This window comes from Coenobita brevimanus, chromosome 68 (assembly GCF_032717465.1).
Source record: "Coenobita brevimanus isolate Jiangsu-jjx chromosome 68, ASM3271746v2, whole genome shotgun sequence".
Lineage (NCBI taxonomy): Eukaryota > Metazoa > Arthropoda > Malacostraca > Decapoda > Coenobitidae > Coenobita > Coenobita brevimanus.
In genome coordinates, this window is record NC_137021.1 from 39,675,548 (window position 1) to 39,697,395 (window position 21,848).

Sequence of the window (21,848 nt, forward strand, 5' to 3'; positions counted from 1 at the left end):
CACTCATGACTCACTACATTTCCACCGAGTTTGGTCAAAATCAGCCAAATACTTTCCGATTTACCACTTTCACGCATGAGGCAGCCATTTTGATTTACCTCAGTATCTCAAAAAGTATATGTTGGATCTCAGTATCAGTAAACAGGTGCAATAATATATCTCTACGACTACCTACTTGGGCACTCGCAACGAAATCGATATAATAGTTTTTGCTGCTCGGGAGAACGAGAGTAGAAAAAATATGCTAGAGGGCGCTAGTACAGCGCTATTGGTATGAAAAAAAAAAAAAAAATGAACCAGAAGAAGCCAGCAGCCAAGATACATCATTCCTGAAAATTTCGAGTCTCTATCTCGAACGGTCTTGGAATGCCACCCTTCTAGATCTTCATAATAATAATAATAATAAAAGAAAAACCCAAGATACATCATTCCTGAAAATTTCAAGTCTCTATCTCGAACGGTCTTGGAATGTCACTCTTCTAGATCTTCAGAATAATAATAATAATAATAATAATAATAATAATAATAATAAAAGAAAGCTCAAGATACATCTATCTATCTATCTATTGCCAGACGCCTCAATCCCGTTCGGGGTGGCCACAAACAAATAGCCTCCACGTCACCGTCCCCCGCCATTTCACTGCCCTGCTCCCAACTCACACCCCCCTCTCTCATATATCTCTCCACCCCATCCCTCCATCTCATCCTCGGCCTCCCGCTCCCTCTCCCCCCCTCCACCTCACTCACATACACTCTCTTCGTCAGTCTTTCACCCTCCATCCTCTCCACATGGCCAAACCACCTCAGTGTATTCTCTCCTAACGCTTCCTATCACATCCACATCCACACCACAACGGTCTTGGAATGCCACCCTTCTAGATCTTCATAATAATAATAATAATAATAATAATAGTAATAATAATAATAATAATAATAATAATAATAATGATAATAATAAAAATAACAATAATAAAAGAAAAACATTCGGGAGCCGAATGCTAATCTCCCGCCCGAATATGCTGTTGACCAAGTCCAAGTTTTAGGCCATATCTTGATACCCTGAAGGTTTTGTTGATAGCTCAGGCCGTTTTTGAGATTTAATGGTGCTAAAGGCGGTCGATAAATACTAGTCCTTTGGCAGCCATTTTGCTGACCTTAATCTTGACCGCAAGTGCCCATTTTCTAACTCGTCCAAGATTTTGGCCATATCTTGATACCCTGCATGCTTCATGTTGATAGCTCGAGCCTTTCATGAGATAGTATCATGGTAAAGGCGGACAATAAAAACTAGCTGCCTTTGGCAGCCATTTTGGTGACGTTGACCTTGACCGGGAGTGCCCATTTTCGAACTCGGCCAAGATTTTGGCCAGATCTTGATACCCTGAAGGTTTTATGTTGATGGCTCAAGCCGTTCAGGAGATATAATGGGAACACACACACACACAAAGGCAGGCAAAAACATTATCGCTCTACCTTCTAAAGGCGGGAGATAATAATATCTAGAATATCAATAAAAACCCACAGAATGTGGAGTTCTTAATCATCATCATTATCATCAGCAACAATGACAGTGATAAAGACAACAGCGACTGCAACGACAATGGCAGTCACAACAACACCAACAACAATGACAACAACAACGACAACAGCAAAGACAATGGCAACAACAGCAACAACGACAACCACAAGAACGGCAACAGCAACAACTACAACAGCAAATAACAACGACAACGACAACAACAACGGAAATGACAGCAGCTACAATGACAACAACAATGGCAATGACAACAACGACAATGACAACAATAGCAACAACAACAGCAACGACGACAAAAACAACAAAAATGACAACAACAGCAACAACGACAACAGCAACAATAACGACAACAAGGACAATGACAACAACAGCGACAATAACAAAAAAGACAACAGCAACAACAACAGCAAGAACGACGACAATGACAACAACAATGACAATAACAACAACAGCAACAACGACAATGACAACAACGACAACAACAGCGATAACAACAGCGACAATGCCAAAACGACACCAACGACAACAGCAACAACAGCAATGACCATGACAACAACAACAATAACAACAACGAGAATGACAACAACAACGACAAAGACAACAACGACAATGACAACGACAGTCAACGAGTATAAAAACAACAACGACAAAGACATCAACGAGAATGACAACAACAACGGGAACAGCGATATCAATGACAATGACAGTGACAACGACAAAAATAACATCAATGATAATGACAAAAACGACGACAACAGCAACGACAATAACAACGACAACGACAACAACAACGGCAACAAGTGACAACGACAACAACAATGGCAACAAGTGACAACGACAACAACAACGGCAACAAGTGACAACGATAACAACAACGACAACAAGTGACAACGACAACAACAATGGCAACAAGTGACAACGACAACAACAACGGCAACAAGTGACAACGATAACAACAACGGCAACAAGTGACAACGACAACAACAACGGCAACAAGTGACAACGACAACAACAATGGCAACAAGTGACAACGACAACAACAACGGCAACAAGTGACAACGATAACAACAACGGCAACAAGTGACAACGACAACAACAATGGCAACAAGTGACAACGACAACAACAACGGCAACAAGTGACAACGACAACAACAACGGCAAATCGACAGTGACAACGCGTGACAATGAGAGTGACAACAACGACAATGACAGTAACGACAGCAACAACAACAACAGCAACGACTGACAAAAACAATGACAATGAGAAATACAACAGCAAGAGCAACATCGACAATAAAAGCGACAACAACGGTTGGCTACAACAACAACAACAACAACGACGACGACGACGACGGCGACGAGTGACAAAAGCAACAACAAAGACAAAAAAAAAAACGACAACGACGACAATGGCAAAGACAACCATAACGACAATAATAATGATAATAATAATAGTAATAATTTAAGCATTAATTCGAATAAGATAATTAACCTGCCTAATTGTGTGTCAAAATGTGTAAGTTGTTACCGTCAACCACATCCTTTCATCATTTCCGTCCAGGTTTCATTTTCTCTCTCTCTCTCTCTCTCCCTCTCTCCAGCGCAATTTTTCGTCCGTCACCAAAATGTCACCGGCGTAAAATAAACACGGTTGCATGGCCGCTGTTACACACCGATGCCTGGCCTCGGGTGATGTTCGGTCAGGCTTTCATGCGGCCTTTTGCGGGGCCTTGTTGGTGGCGGGCTGGATGCAATTTTGTGGCTACCTGTGCCGAGGGGAAATGTAGATACTGTATAGATCGATCTTTATCTGTTTCTTTGCAAACGTAAATCAAATATTTTCTTACTGTAGATATAACTACGGTATTAAGAATATTTCCTTGTTCGTGAGGGGGGGGGGGGAGTTATAAATAAATCGTTAGAAAACTTTTACGTAAAAAAACTCAAGATAAACAGAATTAATTTGTTGCGTGTTGTGCAAAGTTTTACATATACATACATACGTACGTAAACATGCACGTGCATGCGGCACACACACACACACACACACACACACACACACACACACACATATATATATATATATATATATATATATATTCTCATCTAGAGATAATGTGTCCTGCACATTATACTGAACCTGTAAGATGTTAGTTTTATTTTTCGTTTCATTTTCACTGGCTGTATTAAAGATATTAGAAATTAAACATAAGATTATGGAAACCTGATATGATCATTCTTGTGGGTAAAATCTGTTTAGCGTAGTAAGGGAATGCACAAGATATTCGTAGTCTATGCAGTTGTTAGTACTGAAAATTGTTATTATAGAAAGACAATCTACTAAAAACAAATGGTAATCGGATTATATATCATTATTCATTTGTACATAAAAGGTTTTGTATTTTCTTTGCCAATGGAAACTTTTTCCAACTTTTCTTCCTTTGCTTTTGCACTGAACAAGTCAATCCCACAACATGGTACTCCACATTTTATTTTATTGGCGCTATTATTAAATGGTTATATTAAAAGTTATAGGGAACTTTTTGCCCTAAGAGTTTGCAGTATATTGAATATAACTCCTCCAATTCAAAGTATCTCTTGATTATCATAAAATCATCAGTTGTTAACAAGATTAATCATAATATTGTTAATGCTTCAAAACGTGATAATACAGGTATACAGCGAAAAAATTGTATTGAATATTTCATGAGATTTTTATATATTTTTGTGAGTTGAATTAAAAAATGAAAATCATTTTTTTCTCCATTACTTTTTTTTTCACAAAACCTTATTTCAGTTGTCAATTATAGTTTCTTTTTGCCATTAAGCGGTGTATAATTAATTCTATCCATCTATCTATCTTTTGCCAGACGCCTCAATCCCGTTTGGGGTGGCCACAAACAAATCGCCTCCACGTCGTCCTGTCCCCCGCCATTTCACTGCCCTGCTCCCAACTAACACCCCCCTCTCTCACATACCTCTCCACCCCATCCCTCCATCTCATCCTCGGCCTCCCCCTCCCTCTCCCCCCCTCCACCTCACTCACATACACTTTCTTCTTCAGTCTTTCACCCTCCATCCTCTCCACATGGCCAAACCACCTCAGTGTTCCTCATAACACTTCCTATCACATCCACATCCACACCACAACGCTCCTTTATATCCTCATTCGTCAGCCTGTCTCTCCATGTGACTCCACAGGCTAATCTCAAATAACTCATTTCCACTGCTCTCACTCTTGACTTGTGTCCTTCCAACAACGTCCAAGCTTCACTTCCATACGTTAGAGTTGGTATTACAATACTGTCATGTAGTAACTTTTTCACTTCCATGCTCACTTCCCTGTTGCTTATCACTGCCTTCGAAAAACCAGCAACCTCTCTTCCCTGCTGTACCCTTTCAAGCACTTCATCCTCCAAACCTCCATCCTTACTCATCACACTACCCAAGTACTTAAACGTACTCACATTTTCCAATTCCTCACCATCCAACTTCGCTGTACATTCACTGACTTCACCTCTCTCAAAGACCACCACTTTACTTTTCCCTACATTCACCTTTAGATTTCGTTTCTTACACACTCTCCCAAACTCATCCACCAAGCCTTGCAGCTCCCCTTCGTCTTCACTCAACAACACAGTATCATCTGCAAACGACAGTACAGGGAGTTTCCAAACACTATCCTCTCTCACCAGGGCCACTCCAACATCCACTACTCTACCTTGTACCTCTTTTATTACCCCATCCATGAACAGATTGAACAACCATGGAGACATGACACATCCCTGTTTCAACCCAACCTCCAAAGAGAAATATTCACTTAGTTCACCATCCACACGCACTGCAGCCTTAGCACCATCATATTTACTCTCCACAGCATTCAACAACTTTTCATCTACTCCATATATTCTTAATACATTCCACAATCCTTGTCTATCCACCCTGTCATATGCTTTCTCCAAATCCATGAAAGCTGCGTACAACTTCTTTCCCTTCTCTAGAAACTTTTCCACTAAAGATCTAAGAATGAATATCTGATCTACACAACCTCTTCCCTTCCTAAAGCCTCCCTGTTCTTCTCCAACTAATTCCTCTGTTCTTTCTCTAACTCTGTCAATAAGTATCCTACCATACACTTTTCCTAACATACTAAGCAGACAAAGGCCCCTATGATTACCACACACTTCTTTTTCCCCTTTTCCTTTGTACAAGGGAATAATTATACCTGACTTCCAATCCTCCGGGACTCTACCTTCCTCCCAGGCCAACCTGCACATCTTCCACATCCATTCTACTACTATCTCTCCTCCATGCTTCAGCATTTCACCACACACTCCATCAATTCCTGGGGCTTTCCCCAATTTAACTTTCTTCATTGCTTCCACAACTTCTATCCTACTGATTTCTTCCTGTCTTCTCACCTACCTCTTTCTTCCTGTCTTCTCCCCTACCTCCTTCTCCCAGCCATTCCCCAGCCACTTATACTCGCATTACTTCCATCCTGTACGTTCAACAATTCCTTAAAGTGTTCTCTCCATCTGCTCACTTTTTCTCTCTTCTCCACTAGTAATCTACCATTTTTATATTTCACTCCCCTGGTAACCTCATGTCCACCCTGTCTTACTCTCTTCACCTCTCTCCAGAACATTTTCTTACAGTCCCTCCACTTTACACTCAAATTCCTTCCAAATTCCTCATCCACTCTCTTCTTACTCTCTCTTACTAATCTTTTCACCTCTCTCTTTCTTTCTACATATAACTCTCTCTTCTGCCTCTCAACTTCTTCCACGCCCCTATTTCTCATCCATTCATTGTATGCTTTCTTCTTTTGTGCCACAGCCTGTCTCACCTCTTCAGTCCACCACGCTGTTCCTTGCACCCCCCTCCGTCTTCTCTTCCTCCGACACACCACATCACATGCTGCACATATTTCTTCTGTAAATATCCTGCACACACCTTCCACGTCCCCCATCTGCTCCAATTCATATTTGCCCAGTCGTTCCTCCATTTCTCTCTTATACTCTGCCTTTTTCTCATCCTCTTGTAACCTATAATTATTTATATATGGATATTTTAGTTTATTGATAATATGTTTGCATTTAGTATTTTCTGATATTAAAATGCAGGTTTAAAGCAAGTTATTTTAGTTGATAGTAAGCCAGAATATAACTGGAAGAGAACGCAATGATGAATCATACTAGTACTGGAGTGATGCAAACATATCACTGCGACTCAGTTAGTCGACTAGTGTGCTTGTAAATTACTTTCAGTGGAGTGTTTCTTTTTTATCACAGTGATATTTATTGATAACAGTGGTGTTTTATTGAAAAAATTGTGATATTTATTGATTATTATCTTTATAGATAAATTAATATTTTGTTGTACTGTTAACAATCACATTATGGCGTGTAAAGGTTATGCGAACAGTCCTGATTTTCTTTGCCAAATTTGTGGAAAATTTGGTGTGAATAAAAAAAAAAAAAAAAAAACAGAGCATAATACATTTTCTTAAAAAAACAAAAGCTTATTACGACAACTCTGGAATAAACTTGTTGACCAGGACAAAAAGTGGGCCACTCACTGTGTCTGCTCTATGTGTGGTGAGAAACTAAGATAATGGACAAAAAATAAAAAGAAAACTCTTGTTTTGGGTATTCCGATAATATGGAGGGAACCCCAAAACTCATAGTAACGACTGTCATTTTTGTTCCTGAAAAAGTCTACGATACAACAAAAAGAATCGGAAAGAAATTGTTTATCCTAATCTTCCATAAGCATTAAGACCTGAACCACTTGGACTTGATCTGCCAATCCTTACACAACCTGATGGTCTTGCTTTTATGGAACCCCACTCAGAGGAAAAAAGTGCAGCAGTAGACTATGCTAATTTTTTCCAAAGGTTTCAGGCAATGACCCACAGCCATTCTCTCAGGATCTATCTATCTATTGCCAGACGCCTCAATCCCATTTGGGGTGGCCACAAACAAATCGCCTCCAAGTCGCCCTGTCCCCCGCCATTTCACTGCCCTGCTCCCAACTCACACCCGCCTCTCTCATATATTTAGTAAGAGACTTCGGTCTCCCCAAAGATACTGCAGAGCTCTTAGAGTCCAGATTAAAAAATATATATATATCTCATCCAGTCACAACTTTCTCCTGGTACCAAAATGGAGCTTGCACCATATTTCAAGAAAGATGGATCCTTGGATTATTAATCTGACGCAAGTAGCATGATGCCGAAACCTGGCAGATATTATAATGCAAAAGAAAGGTGAACATTTATAGATTCATCTAAAAGAGGACTAAAAAAGGCACCACTTCATAATTCTAATAAATATGTATCAATACCTGTTGTTCATTCTAGGTATTTAAAAGAAAAATACCAGAATTTGGCAAATCTTCTCAAGTAAATCAGGTACAATGAACACCGTCGGTTCATACGTAGAGACCTGAATGTTCTGTATTTCTTACTGGGTCAGGAGTCAGGGTTTACAATATTCCCATGTTTTCCCTGTGAGTGGGACAGCAGAGCCAAAGATTTTCATTGGGTTCAGAAGGATGGGCCAAATAGAAACAAATCTAGAGCGTGGTGCCAAAAACATCATCAGACCTAGCTTGGTGAATCCAGATAAAGTGCTGCTACCACTGCTTCATATTATGCATAGATTAATGAAGCAGTTTGTCAACACCATATCAAAAGATGGAGCCTGTCTTATGTATTTGGATCAAAAGTTTCCTGGATTGTCTGAAGCTAAACTGAAAGAGAATATATATTCTGGACCTGATATTAGACAACTTATTTCTGATGCAGACTTTTATGGTACTGTGAACCACCTGGAACGAGAGGCTTGGGCATCAATCAAAAAAGTAATTTCTAAGTTTTTCGGGAACAGTAATGATCGAAAACACAAAGAAACTCTGATAAATTTGTTGGTCAAGTTTAAGGAGTTGGGTTGCGACATGAGTCTCAAAGTTCACTTGCTGGATATGCATTTGGAATTTTTTCCTGAAAATCTGTGAGCGGTGAGTGAAGAACAGAGTGTTAGATTCCATCAGGATATCAAGGACATGGAAGAAGGTATCAAGGGCACTGGGATGTCAGTACGATGACGAACTACTGCTAAATGATTCGTAGGGATGTGTAAGTAAACACAATTTGTCATAGTTTACTGTTTTCACCGCTAGCCACCAATGTAAGTGAGTGCAGTAGGTTCGTTGTTACCGCTAGCCACCAATGTAAGTGAACGTAGCTGAGGGGTGTAATTATATTAAGAAGGGTATCTGGTTATATAGTCGATGGGAGAGGCACTAGGAGAGAGTAATGGTAAGGCGTTGTAGGAGACGTCAGTGTAGGCCTTCTCTGTTCCATTATCTTCTTCGCTTTTTAATTGGGATGATGAAATAGGCAAATTTGGGTTGATGAGGTATATTGTGAGACAATTATATGAATAAAAGTTAAGAACTTGGTGTGACGTGTGTAGCCTGTGGTCAGTAGCAGTTTGTGCTAGCTGCAGTCCTTCTATGTTACTCTCACTCTCCTACTCCCTATCGCTCCCTTGGATTCTCTCCCCTCTCTCCTTGTCTAACTCTTGATCTCTCCTGTCCTGCTAACACTCCTACATGTGATATCGGACTTATATCTCCCTCTAGCTTCCGGCTAAAGCGTGTAGGCGTATGTGTGCGTACGTTTGTGCATCTGTGTGTGTCGGTCATATTTCCGGCACATGATCAGGAATGTTTGGCATTCTTGTTATGACTAGGTAATGGGATATGTAGTTGTCTCTTCCTGGAGAGCTCAGACATAACTACCTGTTATACATATTGTTACCTACAGCTATATAGATACATACTGTAGTTGTATATAGTATTGTGTTAAAATATATGCCTACATATCACTCAGTCACGCCCACTGTTGTACCAACGACAGTAAATATTGTCATAACACATTAATGCATATCATATACACATTAGAATCATCTTGTAAGCTAAGTAAGTGAAGTACATAATATTGTAAAAGTTACATAATTGAGGGAATATTTTATCATAATTGCAGTTACATCGTGCTAATGCAACTGTAGTTACATTGTGTAAATGCAACTGTTACGCAAGTGTGACTGTAAACAACTGTTACACAGTTGTGGTTGGTTGCCACAAAACTGTAGTTACATCGTGTTAATGCAACTGTTACATAATTGTGTTTGCCATAAAATTGTAGCTACATCGTGTTAATGCAACTGCTACGTAATTGTGGTTGCAAAAAAATGGGTGGTTACAGCTCGTTAATGCAACTGTGTCACTGGGGGATGTAAATATAAGAATTAAATGCTGATATTAATCGAAGGTAAACACAAGGAATTGTCTCGTGAAATCAAGTAGGAAGTTCTACTTTATTCTGCCTTACTTCACCGATTCTCTAAGTTCTCAACAGTACACAGCAGACTATCTACTCACGAATGCTGTATCATTAGTACTGTTAGCCTCTGAGAAAGTGTGATCTTTACCCCCTGACAATCAATAATTCCTTGCTGGCATAACGGATTAAAGTTTTGATACAAAAGAACTGGCCTAAATACCAGTTGTGATTAATATAAGAAGTTTGTGCTAACTGGGAGTAGCAAACTCAATTAAGCTCAATATGGAGAAATCGAACACCATTAATACAGTTAAATAAGCTCAAAGAAAAGAACTGTAAATTTATTTATTACAATAAAATAAATATATGTCACATGAATATCAAAATGAATTCAAAAGGGGAATTCACTGTCACAGGAGGACTAGTGAATTCAAATAACAAAGGAAATACACTCACTCACTCATTCAAAAGCTAATCAGACTTAAGGCTAAGGAAACGAATGAAAATACTGGTCAGTGAAGGAAACGGAGCAGAAGCTACGAAAGACTGGGCGTTTGTCTGTTGCACACCAGGTACTGCTATTTGCTGCTCGTTGGTCAGCCCACTGCAACCGCTCACCAAACTCGGCGGGGAAATATGGGGAATCGTTGAACTCTGGAGATTGTAGGCGCTAGAAGACCTCCTCTCTCAGCTCTAGCACAACGAACCTCCTCCCATAGCTGATCGACACAGACTGCCTCAAGTAAGCAGGCTGGGCATGGCCCAAATCAACAGTCAAGAGGTAATGTGAGAATGACAACTACACAAAAATTTTAGCTCAGTGAAATGCACTGTCTATACAGAAAGACAGTCACTTATGAAACAATGACAAGGGTTATGAAACTCATTACAATCTGAGTACAAAAGCTAGGCGGTTAACGGTCTGAGTGAAAATATTGCATTTCAATGAAATTTAGACGTTCCCTTATATAACACTAATACAATGTCGTGAATTAATTCGTGACATTAACCTTATCAAAAGGAAATTTTTCATTGAAAATTTAACCCATACAATCCCGCCGTCGGCATGGTGCTGACAGTACAAAACATCTCAATTAAACCCAGCGACATGATGGTGCCGACAGCAAAATTCGAGCACTGTAGTGTGTCTCAAACTGCTTCAATCAGCTAATTTTTGCTAAAGAGTAGCTTAATGTATTGGCAATATTGTGTCCAAACAGCTGTAGACTGAGTTTGGTTCTGCTTGGCTGGGTAACATCAGTTTGCCACTGTCCATCATAGCATCAGAATGTCGTGAAAACCACGCCGTTTTTCCGCCTCGTTGGGCTCGAGGAGGCTGTTGAAAGTGTCACATGGACCCTTCTGTCCCTTCATTTAGTGATTCTTCAGAAGAGGAAGACCTGGATGACTTCTGAGGAGGAATATGAGCCAGTGGAGAAGGATATTGAGAACGAGGAATCCCCCAATCTCCTCCCCCATTCTCTCTCATCCCGCCCAGTTGGGTGGGAAAACGTCTCTCACAGCTTGGGAAACTGAGCCAAAAACATGACAGACGGCCATCCTGCTCTTATTTCTCCTATAAAGAGTACTTTTTTTCTCTTTTCCTTGATTTATATGTCCTTTTGAATTGTTTTATGCAAGAAGTTTATTTTCCGTTTTTGGTCCGGGATTGGGTGGGTATAAAATTGCAAAAATGCCTGGGATGGTAGGGTTAATAGTAAGTGATATTTACATCCTAACTCAGTCACACATGATTCACACTGTTGTGTGTGTACTATCCTGCTACAGGAGAAAATCACTGACGCCAGTGAGCATAAAAATCTCATACTTACATTAATAGAAGCAAGCTTGAGGAAAAAAAACTCTATGACGACGGTGAAAAATCCTGTACTCAGGTTAAACTGAGCAAAAATTCGCTACGTTTACATTAACAACTAATTGTTATGTTGAATGGTGTATGTAATACACAGTGTAGGCATGACAGTTGTAGTGTAACAGTACCTATGTGTAAAGTGATATAATACAAATTAATAGTAAACGGAGACGACGAGGCAGAAGAGACAAGATAGCAGCATGTGGCAGAGACAATCAGCTGATCTGCACTGGAAAACCTATATGTCTGCCATCTGTACCTGCGAAATCAACCAAGGTGGAGCATCAAAAGTGTCAGTGTGACAAACAATTTTTATTAAATTACAGTTTCTCTCTCTGCCTAGTAGTCAGTACATATGCTACAAAAAGTACACTATTATTTTCTTAATGGATACATTAACCAGGAAACCTAGTCCTTGGATTGCATAAATCTCTGAGGACCCCTGTAGTTTACTGGTTAAACCTAGATTCTTAACCAGGAAACATGCTAGTCCTTGGATTGCATAAATCTCTGAGGATGGCCAGTAATTTACCAGTTAAGCTTACATCATTAACCAGGAAATGTGCTAGTCCTTGGATTGCTCAAATCTCTCAGAACGGGCAGTTTACTGGTTAAACCTCACTCTACACTTCTGATTATTATCGGCAAGCTGAGAATCCCTACGCAATCTGAGGCAGGTCACATTTTAACATCCAATGTGGTGTGAACACTCATGTGGATAATTTGCATTCTCCGGGAAACCTAAGAGAGGCCCACAGCTAGAGACACTACAAGGTAATTCAGACACAGCCTCGGATTGCCTCTGCGAGGGTCTCAAACTTTCCCCCTTAACCTACGGTACTTATGTATGTACAGACTCTGGACATAATGTTTCCTATGTGACCTATGAGCAAGATACTGAGAGCCAAGCTAGTCCTTGGACTACTCAAATCTCTCAGGACCCCTGTCTTGTGGACCCCAGTGTACAACAGTTGCCCGTTAGCCATCAGTTAGCAAGAGAGACATCAGGTCTCTGCCTACATTGTCACTTCCCTTGATGTATCCCACAACAAAGTTAAACTGCTGCAAATACAGTGTCCAAGAATCTGAGGTGCTCCTCCAGCTTGGCAGAATGAATGAGGACATTGTCAACTAACATTTCTACTCCTACGATACCATGAAGCACTTGTCTCATGGCACGATTGAATACTGCTGGGAAATTGGAAAGTCCAAATGGGAGGACTTTATACTGATACAACCCCCTAGGAGTAGCAAAGGCAGTGAATTGACAGCTCGGGATGAAGGGGATCTGAAAGAATCCATTTGCCAAATCGAGCTTCGTGAAATATCGTTACCTGGCCAGCTTGGAGAAGATAGCAATATGGTCACCCATTGGCTCAGCATCCACTTTGGTGATTGCATTTAGCCTCCTAGGATTGCCACAAATCCTGACTCCACCATCCTTCTTGCGGACTGCTACCATTGGACTACAGTAAGGAGATGAGGACTTTTCAATAATACCTGCAGTCTCCATGTTGGCAATTTCCTTGTCTACTGCATCCAGTAGTCGCATGGGAATTGAATATGGCTTAACCTTTACGGAAGCATTGCTGATCAACTCAAGTTTGTGACACTCAATCTTTGAGAGTCTAGGTTGGTCAGAGAAGACATCAGCATACTGACAGAGCAGTGACCTTATGGCATTCTGGTCACCTAATGCTAAGTCAGTGCTAAGACATCTCTGACAGTCTCCTCCTGGCAGGCCTGAACTGTTAAGGACTCGTCATCGTGGTCATCAGCCTGGATCACCACAGCTGCCCCAGTTTCTTCCAGTGGCTGGTCACTGTCCTCGGCTACTCGTGGGCCAGTCTCCTCGGGGTTTGACTCATGATAAGCCTTCAACATGTTAACGTGGAACCTTTTACAAAGATTCCCCATCAGAATTATGTAGCTGAGGTCTGAAATGCACCCGACTACATCATATGAGCTCTTCCACTGTGCCAACAACTTGTTCTGGGCAATGGGAAATAACACCAAGCATTTATCGCCTGGACTGAACTTCTGAAGCTGTGCTTTCTTATCATAATAAGCTTTCTGAACTTTGTGCGCCTTGATCAAATCTTCTTTAGCTAACTCACACATCAACTGAAGGCGGTCAGCCAAATCAAGGACATAGATGTAGGTGGTCTTGACTTCAGGGTCGGGTTCTTCATCGTCCCATAACTTGCCAAGGACTTGAAGTGGCTCATGGACCAACCTTCCATACACCAGTTCAAAAGGTGAGAACTTCAAAGAATGCTGTGGGGCTTCTTGATAAGCAAAAAGAAGAGGAGCAATGAACCACAGCCATTCCTTTGGCTGTTTGGCGACCATGTGCTTTAACATCTTCTTGAGAGTCCCACTGAACCTCTCACACAACCCATTACACATGGGATGATAGGGCGTAGCTTGCAAGCCTCAGATGGACAACTGAATGCTTCGTTCATCATTGCAAAGGTGAACTGCAAAACTCAGTTGCTTAGGACCTCCTTGGGGATACCTACGCAACAGAACACTTCAATCAATGCCTCTGCAACAGCGACGGCCTCTATGCTCTTAAGGGCCACGGCTTCAGGCCACCGTGTGCTGAAATCAACAATAGTGAGTATATACTTTGATCCATCACTAGCCCTAGGAGAGTTTGGCCCAACAATGTCAACTGCTACTCTCTCGAACGATTCAGAGATTATAGGCATTGGTTTTGATGGCACAGGACAGACACGTCCCTGGTCAGTGGTGTGCTGACACACATCGCAGGAACACACAAACCTATCTCTTTCCTGTCCCATTCCTGGCCAGAAAAAGTCAGCACGGATACGGCCCTAGGCTTTCTTCTTGCCCATGCGACCTCCTGACGCTGAACAATGACCCCATTCTAACACTGCTTGGCGGTACTTAGTGGGAATGACAAACTGCAGTCAAACCTCTCCCTGGGGTGTTCGTGACTCACGGTACAGCCATCCTTTTTTTTTTTTTTTTTTTTTTTTTGTGTCTGACTCTGGGTATAGGCTTCACAGCCTGCTATCAAGGCCCAGCAGTCCTCTTACATACCATACGCCTCCACATCTCACCACTTCGGCACTAACACCCACCGTCCATACTGAATACATGCTAGGGCTGTCTCATACAGGACTGGTGTATTGGTATTAGTGGGGGTATTTTTACGACATGTCGGCGGGACTTCTGGTAGATCAGTAAAGCCTGATTTAATGAAATTCAAATCCTTAAACTGTTCCCTGCCCCAGCGGGGATTTGAACCTGGGTCCGTTAGGACTGCAGGCCACTTCTCTACCGATTGAGCCACCGCCTCCCCCTGGCTTTTCCTCCACATGAATACTTAATCACTTTACCCTTTTGCTTCTTCCACACAGCAGCAAGTGTCGGATCAGACTGTTGTTCCAGGACAACTTCATGACTACAAACCAGAACTTGAGGCGATGCAGTGGTCACTGGGGTGACAGTTTGGAGCCTTGGCCATGGCTCGTGTTACTGCAGCCGAAGTCTGAGTAGCATCATCTACAGTGTAACTATACTTGGCACCTGCTATGTTGCCTATTCTTAGGTCAAACAAAGGTTCTGGCATGACAACTGCATCTGTCGTACCAGTGTAAAATTGAGATGCCGCCTGGAAACGTGCCTCAGGGAACAATCTCACTGATCCATCAATAAGCTGAGCTTGGATCTGTCGACCTGTGTACTCCTCAGGCCAAAATAGACTCTGTCTGACAAAGGAACCTGAGGAACCATTGTCTCTCCGGACCTTTACAGGAACGCCTCCCACAAACCTTGGCTGAACAAGGAAGGCACTGTTGCCTGTGGGAGGGCCTCTGGAGGAAGCAGCCAGCCACTGATACGGCTGCATAGCACACAACTCTGCGAATGTGGTGCCCTGATAACTAGATGCCTGAGGGGTCGTACTCACGTCTGGGGAGTTAGAGTGTTGACCACCTGTGGAGAAGGGTTTACTGTCGCAGGGGGACTAGTGAACTGTGGGGAAGTACCTGTGATGCTAGGGACGACACCACTGTACTGCTGTTGAGGAATGAAGGCTGCATTTGCCTCCTGCCTCCGATACACTGGGGCTGGTGCTGAAAAGGATTGTCCCAACTGTCGATCGCGTGGCTGATACTGCTGCTGGTTAGGGTACTGCTTGTACTTCTTCCAGTCGGGTTTCTGCGTATTTTGCCCCTGGTCCTTCTTCTACGGTTTGTTTGGACCTTGGCCATTATTCTGAGAATTGCCTTGATACTGGGGTTCAGTTGAGATGGTTTCCCAGACCTGTTAGCTTTCCTGTTCCAGGTCTGTTGCTTATGAGTTTGGTACCCGTACATAGTGAAGAATGCATCAGCCTTTTCCACCATTTGGCTGGCATCCCTTACCTGGCAGATCTTAAGCTGAGCCATAAGCTCAGCAGGCCACGACTTCTCTAGCTGTGTGCGCAGCATGAGGTCAATTATCCCCTCTCGCATGCGAGGGGTCTCATCTTTCTCCATCCACTCATCTAAGTAAGTAGTGAGATGGTCGAGGAACTGAACAGCAGTCTCCTTTTTTGGAGGCGTGCCCTCATGAACTGACTCCTGGCATCGTCAACTGTAAGACCGTATGCTTTGATGAGTGCAGCCTTCATCATCTCGTACGTGAGATTGTCTCCACGAAATCTGTGGAGAATATCGAGGGCAGGGCCCTCAAACAAGCTAAGAAACTGGAGCCACTTAGCTTCCTCATCCAACTGGTACAGCTGCGCCATGTCTTCGAAGTAAGCTATGAATGGCTCGATTCGCTTGCCTTCTTTGTATGAAGGAAGCTTGAGGCGTGCGGTTGCCAGAACATGTGCAGGGAGAGCACTCGTGGAGCTCGGGTCGGCTGCACCAGATGTGCCTGAAGCCAAGGAGTCTCACTTGAGCTTCAGCATCTCATGTTTCTCACGTGCCTCGCGCTTGGCACGCTTGTGTTCACATTCTCTCTCGCGTTGTTCTCGCTCGTATTCGTGCTCTCTCTCACGTTCCTCACACTGTTCTCTCTCGTGTTCACATTGTTCTCGCTCGTGTTCACGTTCTCTCTCGCCTTCCTCACACTGTTCTAGCTCGTGTTCACGTTGTTCTCGCCCGTGTTCGTGTTAAATTTTCTACTCTTCACGGGCATCATTCTCACGTGAGAGCCAATAATCTTTAATTTCCTAGGAACCGGTAAGCCCCATATCTTTGGCTTCCTGTACATATATATTAGTAGCCATGATGCTAACTCAACTAAGGCTGAGTGGACTAAAGACTGAGTACTGACTGCTGTTCTGCAGAGAAATGCTAATAATCAAAAGTAAAGAATATGGCACAGGCTGGTGGTGACCAGTCTTATCTCCTGTAGGGGAGGGTTCACTGTCACAAGGGAACTAGTGAATTGTTACTCATTTTATCTCCTGTGCAGGAGGATTCACTGTTGCAGGGGAACTAGTGAATTGTGACTCGTTTTATCTCCTGTGGAGGAGGATTCAGTGTCACATGGGGACTAGTGAATCGGGACTAATCTTATCTAGATAAACTGGTAAGATTCACTGTCACAGGGGGACTAGTGAACTGTGACTAGTCTTATCTAATTAAATTGGTAAGAATCACTGTCGCAGGGTGACTAGTGAATCGTGACTAGTCTTATCTAACTAAACTGGAAGGATTCACTGTCGCAGAGGGACTAGTGAATCATGACTAGTCTTATCTAACTAAACTGGTAGGGTTCACTGTCGCAGGGGTACTAGTGAATCTGTGACTAGTGCCTGTAGACTTTAATGATAAATACCTAGGTGTGGGTGAGTGAGTATTATCTCGCTAATAACTTTAGGGCTAGGAGTTAATATCCTGGAATGAGGCCACCAGATGTCACGGAGGGATGTGAAATTTAGAAATAAAATGCTGATAATAATCAAAGGTAAACACAAGGAACTGACTTGTGAACTCAAGTAGGAAGTTCTACTTTATGCTGGCTTACTTCACTGATTCACTAAGGACGAGAATTTTATAATCTTTCTCAACAATACACAGCAGAGACTATCTGCTCACGAATGCTGTATTATTAGTATTGTTAGCCTCTGAGAAAGTGCGATCTTTAACCCCTGACAATCAATTATTTATAATAATAATGAACAAGTTCTTGCTAATGCTTTACTCCTGGCTGGCACAACAGATTTAAATTTTGATACAGAACAACTGACCTAAATACCAGGTGTGATTAATATAAGAAATTTGTGCTAACTGGGAGTAGCAAACTCAAGCTCAATATGGAGAAATCGAACACCATTAAAACAGTTAAATGAGCTCAAAGAAAAGAACTAAATTTACTGATTACAATAAAATAAATTTACGTTACATGAATCTCAATTTTAATTCAAAAGGGGAATTCACTGTCACAGGGGGACTAGTGAATTTAAATAACAATGGAAATACACTCACTCACTCACTCAAAAGCTAAACAGACTTAGAGCTAAAGAAATGAACGAAAATACTGGTCAGTGAAGGGAACGGAGCAGAAGCTACAAAAGACTGGGCATCTGTCTGTTGCACACCAGGCGCTGCTATTCGCTGCTCGCTGGTCAGCCCCACGGAGGAGAAAGGATACGGAGTACTAACTCTTATGGGCGAAATCGACACCAGTGTAATGAGCTGGCTTCGCCAACAGAGGGCGTGGTGATCGCCGGTGTCGTCTGTTTGTTTACAAAATTGACAGACGGACTGCGAGGGGACGTGGCGGTACATACAAACATGGCTCCAAGCAGTGGACATCGTTGTGTTGTATGTGGCAAAAACCGACGAACTGGCAAAGAGCTAAGGTTTCATTTCTTCCCAAAGGACAAAAAAAGGTGGTAAAATGTAAAACATAACCACTTATGCATAACCAAATGCACAACTGTCAGAAATGTTGGTGTAAAGTAGGTGGCCACTACAACTGAATTTGTAACCTAGGCTTGCCGTTAGAAAATCTGTTGGGAATTACTATGTCAGTACATTATAATATATAATATATTGGGTACTGATATCGAACACGTGAACTTATGACGTCAGAACAACCGTTCGACTTGGAAAGTAGGAAATTATTTGTATGTTCTCATAGGATTAACAATATTCAAATATCAACTGTTATTCATGGTGTCAGGACGATATTATCGATGTGTCAAATATATATATATATATATATATATATATATATATATATATATATATATATATATATATATATATGTATATATATATATATATATATATATATATATATATATATATATATATATATATATATATATATACTGTATTTATTATATTACCGTACATTATATATATATATATATATATATATATATATATATATATATATATATATATATATATATATATATATATGTATATATATATATATATATATATATATATATATATATATATATATATATGTATATAAGATATATATATATATATATATATATATATATATATATATATATATATATATATATATATATATATATATATATATATATATATATATATATATATATATATATATATATATATATATATATATATATATATATATATATATATATATATATATATATATATATTTATATATATAGTATATATATATATGAGGCGATGATGCACTTGGCAAGATGGTGGTGATTGACTGAATGCAATATGTCTGAATAACATTGTTGTATTTCAAACACTTAAACTAATTACCGCATCATCCAGTAATTACTTGAATTACGGCAGTGTTAATTAGACATGTTGCATTCAGTCAGTCATCACAAACCTGTCAAGTACATCCTGGACTCATTATTTAAAAAAAAATAGTATTAAGGGATCATAATAGCCTACCGATAGTGGGCAATAACTATTGCCTAAAGGTAGGGACCACATAATGGAATAAAGTTCCCTAATCCACGTAATATATATTAATGATAAAAAATCACGCAAATCTGGATAATAATTTAAGAGATCTTGAAGATGCTGACTTTTCCCTCATTTTCATGTCAAATTGTAGGCTCGAATATGGGCTCATTAATGAATAGTTTGGAGGTTCAGTAGGTGGTGTGGTCCTCAGAGCCGGCGGTTCCTACCGAGGGTGGGCGCCCATACTGCCCACCGCACTTTCATCTTGCTGGGTGTCTGTGCTGGTGTGATGTGGTGCTGTATGCTGGACACCAAGGGTAGGAGCCGGGTTTTGTGCCGTGGTAATGCGGTGTAGGGTCTCTGGGAAGTATAAGTGGTGGGGATCTGGGCTTGGTGTCGCATGACAGTGTGAAGTTGTGGGGAGGCGGGTGGCATAGGGGAATGGGTGTATCGGGCAGGTGGGCATGAGAGGTGGCCCAAGCGGGTGGTTATGGTTTTGAGGGTGGGAGTGGGGAGGTGGGCATGCGGGGTGGGCGGGGTTGGGTGGTTCATGCCGTTGGGAATGTGGGGGGCATGGCGGGTGTGATGACGTTGGAGTGGGTGTCTGTAAGGGTGGTGGGCGGGAGGTAGTGGTAGTTGGGTGTGGTGAAGGTGTGGTGGTGTGGGCGGGACATGAGGGGCTGGGCGGCGAGGGTGAGGTGGCAGGAGGAAGGGGTGAGGGAGAGCGGTGGGAGGCTGGTGTGGCGGGTGAGATGTCAGGTGAGGTGCAGGGGGTGGTGGCAGCCGGGGAGGCTGAGGTGGTAGGGGGGGTGGAGGGGGAGGGGGAGGAGGAAATGTAGCCCTCGTATGTGGAAGTGGGGGGTGGCGTAGGGGCAGGAGGAGGTTGGGGGTGTGGGGCTGGGGTGGCAGGGGCGGGGGTGCGGAAGGGCGCATGTGGTGGTTTTGGAGGGTGCGTGGGGTGCCGTGATAGTCGACGACAACTTGGTAGGGGTTGGGGACGTGGGTGATTGTGTGGGGGTCCCATGAAGCGGGGGACGAGCTTGTGTGGGGTGGGGGGTTGGGCAATGACGACGGTGTCGCCAGGGTGGAAAGGGTTGGGGGCTGTCAGGGCTGAGGTCTAAGTTTCTCTGTAGGTAGACCAGTCGCCCTTCAAGTGGTGTAATGGGTCTGTGGTTGGAGCGGAGGTGGGTGGTTGTAGGTGTTGGCGAAGTGGCAATAGAAGGGGGGCCTCGCCGAATATCCTCTCGTAGGGGGAAACACCGTCTTCTCGGGGGCAGGAATTTATGCCCCACTGAACAATTTTTACGTGAGCAGGCCAATCGTCGTCTCTTGTAGCCTCAATGCATGTGCACAATTGATTCAAGATAGTGCGATGGCTACATTCACATACTGTGTTTCCCTGTGGCCAGTAAGGAGAGGAGTGAGAGATCCTGTATCCAAATATTCTGGTGAGCTCTTCCCAGACTTTTCTGGTAAACTCTGGGGCATTGTCAGAATGGATGGTCTGTGGAATGCCAAAATAAGGGAACACATGTCGGAGAAGGGCGTCGGCGACGGCGACGGCATGATGCTCTTTGGCTGGGCAGGTTACTACAAATTTTGAATACGTGTCCACGAATGTGATCACATACTTGTACTCTGATTATGGAGGGAGGGGGCCCACTACATCAGTTGCTAAGAGTTGCCAGGGCTTGTGGACGGTGATGTGGCCCGAGGGTCCTGCGGTTCGGGTGATATTTTTCCCCAGTGCACAGGCGCGGCAACTTTGACTGATTTCCTTGGCGAGGGTGGAGGGGTTTGGCATCCAGTATGTGTCGTTGAACACCTGCAGTAGTTTCTTGGTGCCCAGATGGATGCCGTTATGGGTATGACACAAGGTGTCAAGCGCCGTATCGGGGGCCACGAGGATATGCCCGGATGGGGTTAGGAAGTGGTCACCCTGCAGGTATAGCTTGCTGAACAGGTGGGAGGGGATCCAGGGGGGTCACTCCTTGCAGCACCATTGTTGCAGGAGGTCTGTTTCTGGCTGTACGGCGTGGATGGGGAGGCGGGAAAGGGCATCCGAGTTAGTGTGGAGTTTTCCGGGCCTGTAGATCTCATAATGAAATTTTTCCAGGGTCTCACGCCACATGATGAGTTGGGTGTTATGGGAATCAGATTGGTGTAACCATTGGAGAGACTGGTGGTCCGTGA